Source organism: Arachis stenosperma, chromosome 9, assembly GCF_014773155.1.
Source record: "Arachis stenosperma cultivar V10309 chromosome 9, arast.V10309.gnm1.PFL2, whole genome shotgun sequence".
NCBI classification, from domain to species: domain Eukaryota; kingdom Viridiplantae; phylum Streptophyta; class Magnoliopsida; order Fabales; family Fabaceae; genus Arachis; species Arachis stenosperma.
The window spans coordinates 52,453,007-52,459,822 of NC_080385.1; the positions used below are offsets into that span (position 1 = coordinate 52,453,007).

The following is a 6,816-nucleotide window of genomic DNA, read 5'->3' on the forward strand; positions in this document are numbered from 1 at the left end:
TGATCCTTTCTGGTAGCTGTATTGAGCCTTCTGTAATCAACACATACGCCACCCAGTAACTGTTCTTGTAGGAACCAGTTCATTTTTTTCATTATGAACCACTGTTATGTGATGCCAAGGCATCTTAGGCTAGTTTCACTAGCATTTTTCTGTTAGTTTTAGTTGTTTTATGCATTTTCTTGAGCTTAAAGTAACCAAGAATGGTTAAATGAACAACAAAGTAATGAATCATCCAAGCAGTATAATTTTGATGCAAATTCCATGAGTTTTAGTTATATTACTTGAATGCTATGAATGGAAGAATTCTCATGAAATTTTGCAAGACTTTGATGCAATTGTTTGGATGATTTCAGGGAAGAAGAGGCTAGGCAAAGAAGCAACAAAATCAATAAAGGAAGCTTGAAGATCACATGTGCCAAGCCATATAATGCTGAAACTGGCGTTTAACCTCCAGTTTAACCTTAAACTGGAAGTTAAACGCCAGAATAAGAAATGCACCAAAGCTGAAAGTGGCGTTTAACCTTCAGTTTAAGGTTAAACTGAAGGTTAAACACCAGAATCATGAAAGCTGAGAAAAGAGGAAACTGGCGTTTAACCTCCAGTTTAACCTTAAACTGAAGGTTAAACGCCAGAATGAGAATGGCACCAAGGGAGCATTTCCACGTTTAACCTCCAGTTTAACCTTAAACTGGAGGTTAAACGTGTTCGAACCACATTATGCTCCAGGAAGCCATTTCCACGTTTAAGCTCCAGTTTGACCTCAAACTGGAGCTTAAACGTGTTCGACATTCACACTCCTGGGCTACCTTCTTCATTCCCACGTTTAAGCTCCAGTTTAAGGTCAAACTGGAGCTTAAACGTGTTCGCCGTTTTTACTCCTCCAGGGTTGCCTTCTCATTTCCACGTTTAAGCTCCAGTTTGAGGTCCTGGAGCTTAAACGTGTTCGACCAGAATTTGCCTCCAGGGGTTGCAATCTTCATTACCACGTTTAAGCTTCAGTTTAACCTTAAACTGAAGCTTAAACGTGTTCGATTAATTACCCTCCTGGGTTGCTTTCTTCCAATTCCACGTTTAAGTTTCAGTTTAACCTTAAACTGAAACTTAAACTTCAACTTAAACGCCACCTTTTGAAAGGGTTTCTGGGCCAAATATATTGAAGTTTAAGTTAGCATTTGAGCACAAATATTAACTTAAACGTATTATGGTATGAAACCCAATTGAATATTATGGTTTATGGGATTGGGCCGGAAGAATTGATGAGTCTGGAACTTCAATTTGTTGAGTCTTGTATCATTACTTGTTTATCACTAAATTTGCTCAATGAATGTTACAGAATTGGATCACAGCCTCATCAAGATTATGGATCATAAACCCAAAGCAAAAGGAAATCAAGAAAAAGCCTCAAGGCCCAAGAAACTCAACAGAAGCTCAATTTAGAAAGTGTATAAATAGGATAGAATTGAAGTTAGTAAGGACCTTTTTGGACACTTTGGAACTTTGGATCATTTTGCTATTTTCATACTTGTAATTGAATTCAGAGCTATGACTCACTAAACCCCTTTCATTGGGTTAGGGAGCTCTATTGTAATTCAATGAATCAATAATAGTTTTTATCTTCTTCTTCAATCTTTTCTCTTGAATTTTGTTAGAAAGCTTCTCGATCTAATTCCATTGGGTAGTTGTCTTGGGAAAGAAACTACCCATAATTGGAATCCTTCGGAACCTTGGGAAAGGAATGATGGATTCATGCTAGAGAAGCTTTCTCACAGTGAATTGGATTGGGGTTTGGATGGATATTGTGACATGTAATCCTACCAAATTGTTGTTCATGAAACTGTGTGGTATAATCAGTGATCGAGCATCATCTCTTCTTATGAACATTTAAACCAAGGGATTGGGAATTTGTTTGTTTTTAGAGAGAATTGGTGAGCCAAGGGATTGGGATCCAATCATATAAGGTTGCCAAGCAAAATTCAATGAATGCATTGATTGAGGAAGGGATAAAACGTTTTGATTCGGAGATCTCAATATCTCCTAAAACCCAATGAATTCCCCATTTCTGATCTACCAATTTCTATTTATATTCTGCAAATTTCAATTCATGCAATCACCCCAATTCCCTCTTACTTTCAGCAATTTACTTTCTCGCACCTTAATTCTCGCAATTTAAGTTTATGCAATTTCAATTCCTTGCAATTTACGTTTTCTGCCACATTTACTTTATGCAATTCACATCCAAAAGTTGATTCCGCTCAACTAAACAAACTTCTAATTCGAATTGCTCATTCAACCAATCCTTGTGGGATTCGACCTCACTCTATTGGGAGTTTTTACTTGACGATAACCGGTGCACTTGCCGGAAGGAATTTTGCCGTTCGTGCAATTTCCTAAATCGTAGCTATCAAGTTTATAGCTAGCATATCAAGTTTATGGCGCCGTTGCCGGGGATTGGTTTTCGATTGACAATTCTCAAATTGGAAGTTAACTAGATTGAGCATTTTTTTTGTTTTGATAATTTAGTTCAAGTTACTTGTTGAATTTTTAATTTCTGCACTCTGTTATTTGCCTTCTTTCTTTATGCCTTTAAATTCAAGCAACTAACCCACTGACCCACTAACTATTTGAATTAATTCCTCAACTGCTCTAACCATACTCTTCCATTAACCAAGAGTATTCCACTTGTTTGTTGCATGTGGTGTGTTCTTGTATGACAGGTAGAAGAGGAGAGACATCAACTCCTCCATATACCGAACCAGAGAGGACCCTTCATAGACTTAGAAGGGAAGCAAGAGGGAAGAGAGTACTGAGAGAGGAAGAATCTGAAGGAGAATCTGAGGACAACTTTGAGGAAGCTCTAGATCTCAACATGGATAGAGAATTTCACAACCATGAGAGGGCTGATGGAAACAATGCCATTCCTGAGAGGAGGGTTCTTGGTTCATACATAAACCCAACCTCTGGGAATTGTGGTAGCAGCATTCAGAAACCACCCATTCAGGCCAACAATTTTGAACTCAAACCACAGCTAATATCACTGGTGGAGAATCATTGTTCATTTGGTGGGAGTGCTAGTGAAGATCCAAACCAACATCTCACCAAATTCCTGAGAATTTGCGACACTGTGAAGTCCAATGGAGTCCAGGAAGATGCCTATAAACTGCTCTTGTTTCCATTTTCACTTAGGGACAAGGCAGCTAAGTGGCTGGAATCATTCCCAATGGACAGCCTAACAACCTGGGATGAGGTGGAAAGCAAGTTTCTGGCACGTTTCTACCCCCCACAAAAGGTCAATAGGCTTCGATCTGAGGTTCAAACTTTTAGACAACAAGATGGTGAGACGCTCTACGAGGCATGGGAGAGGTTCAAAGAATTGACAAGGAAATGCCCACCAAACATGTTCCCTGACTGGGTGCAATTGCATATTTTCTATGATGGACTTTCTTATGAATCAAGGAAGGCTGTAGACCATTCATCAGGAGGTTCATTGAACAGGAAAAAGACTGTGGAAGAAGCCATTGAAGTGATTGAGACAGTAGCTGAGAATGAGTACTACTATGCTTCAGAGAGACACAACACTAAGGGAGTCATGGAGCTGAACCATGTTGATACAATTCTAGCCCAAAACAAGGTGTTTGCCAAGCAACTAGCAGAGCTCACAAGGAAATTAGACACAAAGCAAGTGGCTGCAATACACACACAAGATCAAGAGGAAGTAAGCATTGAAGGAGGTGATTGGGAAGAGGCCAATTATGTAGGAAATCAACAAAGGCAATCATATGATCCACATTCCAACACTTACAACCCAGGATGGAAAAACCACCCAAACTTTGGGTGGGGAAACCAGCAAACCCAACCATAAAACCACAAACCTTACAACCACAACCAACATAACAATTCCACATACCAAAACTCCAACCAAAGATCATACCAAGCCACACAAAACACCTACTCCCAACTACCATATCATGGCCAAAATAATCAACCTGCCCAACCTAATCCGAACCAACAATTTCAAGATCAATTAAACAGGATAGAAGGAATACTTGCAAACATGGGTCAGGACATAAATGAGTTGAAAAGCTTTAGGGATGATGTGAGATCTACCTTAAGGGACCATGGTGAAAAACTCAAGAGGATGGAGTCTCGAGTAGGAGAGCTATCTCAACAGACCCCCAAGTCGACTGCAGTGTTCCCTAGTGACACTGAAAAGAATCCTAAGGGGGAACAAAAGGGAGTGAGATGGGAAGAATGCAAGGCCATCACCATATTGAAGGAAGTCTCAGAAGAAGAAGGGACCAAACCATCAGAAAAGGAGCCAGAAATCTTGAAAGAAGGTGTGGAAGAAGCTAAGCAGGAAAGTGAAACTGAGCAAGCCAAGGAAATGCAAAAGGAAGGCATGCTGGGAACATACAAACCAAAAGCACCATTCCCTCAGAGGTTTGAAGGAGGTGAAAAAGGGAAAACATATTCAAGGTTCTTAGAGACATTTAAGTCTCTCCGCATCAATATTCCCTTTCTTGAGAGCCTCCAACAGATGCCTACACATATCAAGTATTTGAAGGAATTGCTGAGCAAGAAAAGAGTTTTGAAGGGAGGACAAACTGTAATAATGAACAAAGAATGCAGTGCACTCATCAAGAAGGATATGGTCTCCAAGAAAACAGACCCAGGAAGTTTTCATATCCCCTGCATCATAGGGGAAACAAAAATTGACAGAGGACTCTGTGATCTAGGAGCTAGCATAAATGTGATGCCTCTGACTCTTATGAGGAGGCTACAACTGAATGAGGTGAGATCCACTGATGTAATCATACAACTGGCTGACAAAACTCAAAAACAAGCTGAAGGGGTAGTTGAGAATGTGCTGGTGAAAGTGGGAAATTATTTTTTCCCCACAGACTTTGTCATTTTGGACATGGAGGAAAGCTACCTACACCCTATCATTCTGGGAAGGCCATTTCTAGCCACTGCTAGAGCACTCATAGATATAGAACAAGGAGAGCTAATTTTGAGAGTACATGATGAACAGCTCATTTTCCATGTTTTTAAACCTGCATCTGAGCCTGAACCAGAACCTGAAAAGCCTAAGGAGGATAATAGCAATCTGTGTTTGGAGGAAAGCAATTCAGTAGCTGAAACTCTAAAACAATCCTTTGAAGGCAAACAAGAATTACAAGAGTTGAAGCCACAAGAATCAATAGAAACAGCTCAGAAGGACCCTCCTTCCATAAGGGTCAATGAAGAAATCCTCAAGAAAGAGGGAAGAATTGTAAAGAAATTGCCAAGAGGGTGGAGAAACAAGAAAATTCCCACTGAAGGTTTCTCTCCGGGAGATAAAGTGATATCAAGTCATTATTTGCCAATCCCACCTGGCCTCAAACCCATTCCTTCTCAGCTCCCTCAAGTGTTCACAATCAGGAAAGTTCTTTCTATGGAACATTTGGAAATCATGAAGGAATCAAATGGGGATGTTTCCATAGTGAGAGGAGAGGACATCAAGCACTACAATCCACCCTAACAAGGGACAACCGTCAAGCTAGTGACGTTAAAGAAGCGCTTGTTGGGAGGCAACCCAACCTGAGGTAATACTCTTTTGCTGTTTCTTTTATTTGTTTCAATAAAAAGGTGAAGTAGTTTCTGTGCATTGCAAAGAATTAAGTTTGGTGTTTCACACCAAACAATGAATTTGTGGATCAATAATTCAAAGGGGAATGTGTGACTCTAAGTTTGGTGTTCCACCATACAGATTAACTGAACACAACAACCTTTGAATTATATGAAAGGAACAACCATTCTAAGCAATCACAGAAATGCTTAAAATCCTTAGCAGCAACTTCATTCCAAGGAGAATTCAAGGATTCAAAGAGCAGAGGAGTAAGTAGGAGACTAAGTTTGGTGTTCACACACCAACTTAAGACTCAGACACTTGCCCATATATAGTGAGCTAACCATTCAAGTGCTTGAGAAACAAGCAACTTCGTCACTCTTTGCAGGAAAGGAAACAAGGATCTTAGAAAGAACATGATGCAATAACTAGTAGAAGAAGGAGAAATCAAATTGTTTCCTGGCAACAAAGAGAAAACAAGAAATTTCACAAGGTGGTGTTGTTCCTTGACCTTTCTTTAAAAGGCAAACAAAAGCATGCTTGTTCTGGTTTAAACTGAAATTGTTGAATCTTTCTGTAATGTGAAGTTTTAGTATGTTTGTTTGTTTACTGCTTTGAATAAAGTGAATGCCTAGATGTTTGGATATAACTCACCCTTCTTAAACAAATGCTTGCCATGCTTGTTCTGTTTCCAAAAATTAAAAAAGAAAAGTTTGAACAAAAGTAACTTGGCTCAATTAGTGACAAATCAAGTAGAATCAAGTGGTGGTATGCATGCTTGATTGTTTAGTTAGCTCACTGGAATTGAGTGTAGAATTATCATTTTCTGTGTAGAAGTTGAATACTGTCTATGGATCTTGATGAATAAATGTCTTTGGCCATGAAAAAGAAAGAAAAAGAAGAAGAAAAGCCACTGAAACAGGGCAACCAAACAGCAAAAGAATTAAGAAAATAAAGCTAGGCACCAATGGTTTGAACTTTTGAGACATATGCCTGTGGTGTTTATGTACTAGGATCTGCTTGGATGAATAGGTTCTGTGGAGTGTTTCAACACTTGATAACTTGGGTTAACTAACCCGGGATTATCAACCAAAAGTCCATTATCAAGAGCAACCTAGCTACAAAACATTTAGTCACACAAAGAGGTGCTGGGCACCAATGTCTCAGGAAGAAATGTGAACTAAAATGCCTGTAGTGGATATGTGTAGTGC

The 6,816-nt window shown here is 39.4% G+C and overlaps 1 non-coding gene across 1 annotated transcript; it reads right to left on the reverse strand.

Annotated features, from left to right (window-relative positions):
* Positions 1 to 3,292: 3,292 nt before the first annotated feature.
* On the reverse strand, positions 3,293 to 3,396 carry LOC130952173 (small nucleolar RNA R71). The gene has a single exon (XR_009074354.1). It is a non-coding gene; the product is annotated as a small nucleolar RNA R71 (small nucleolar RNA).
* Positions 3,397 to 6,816: the final 3,420 nt, after the last annotated feature.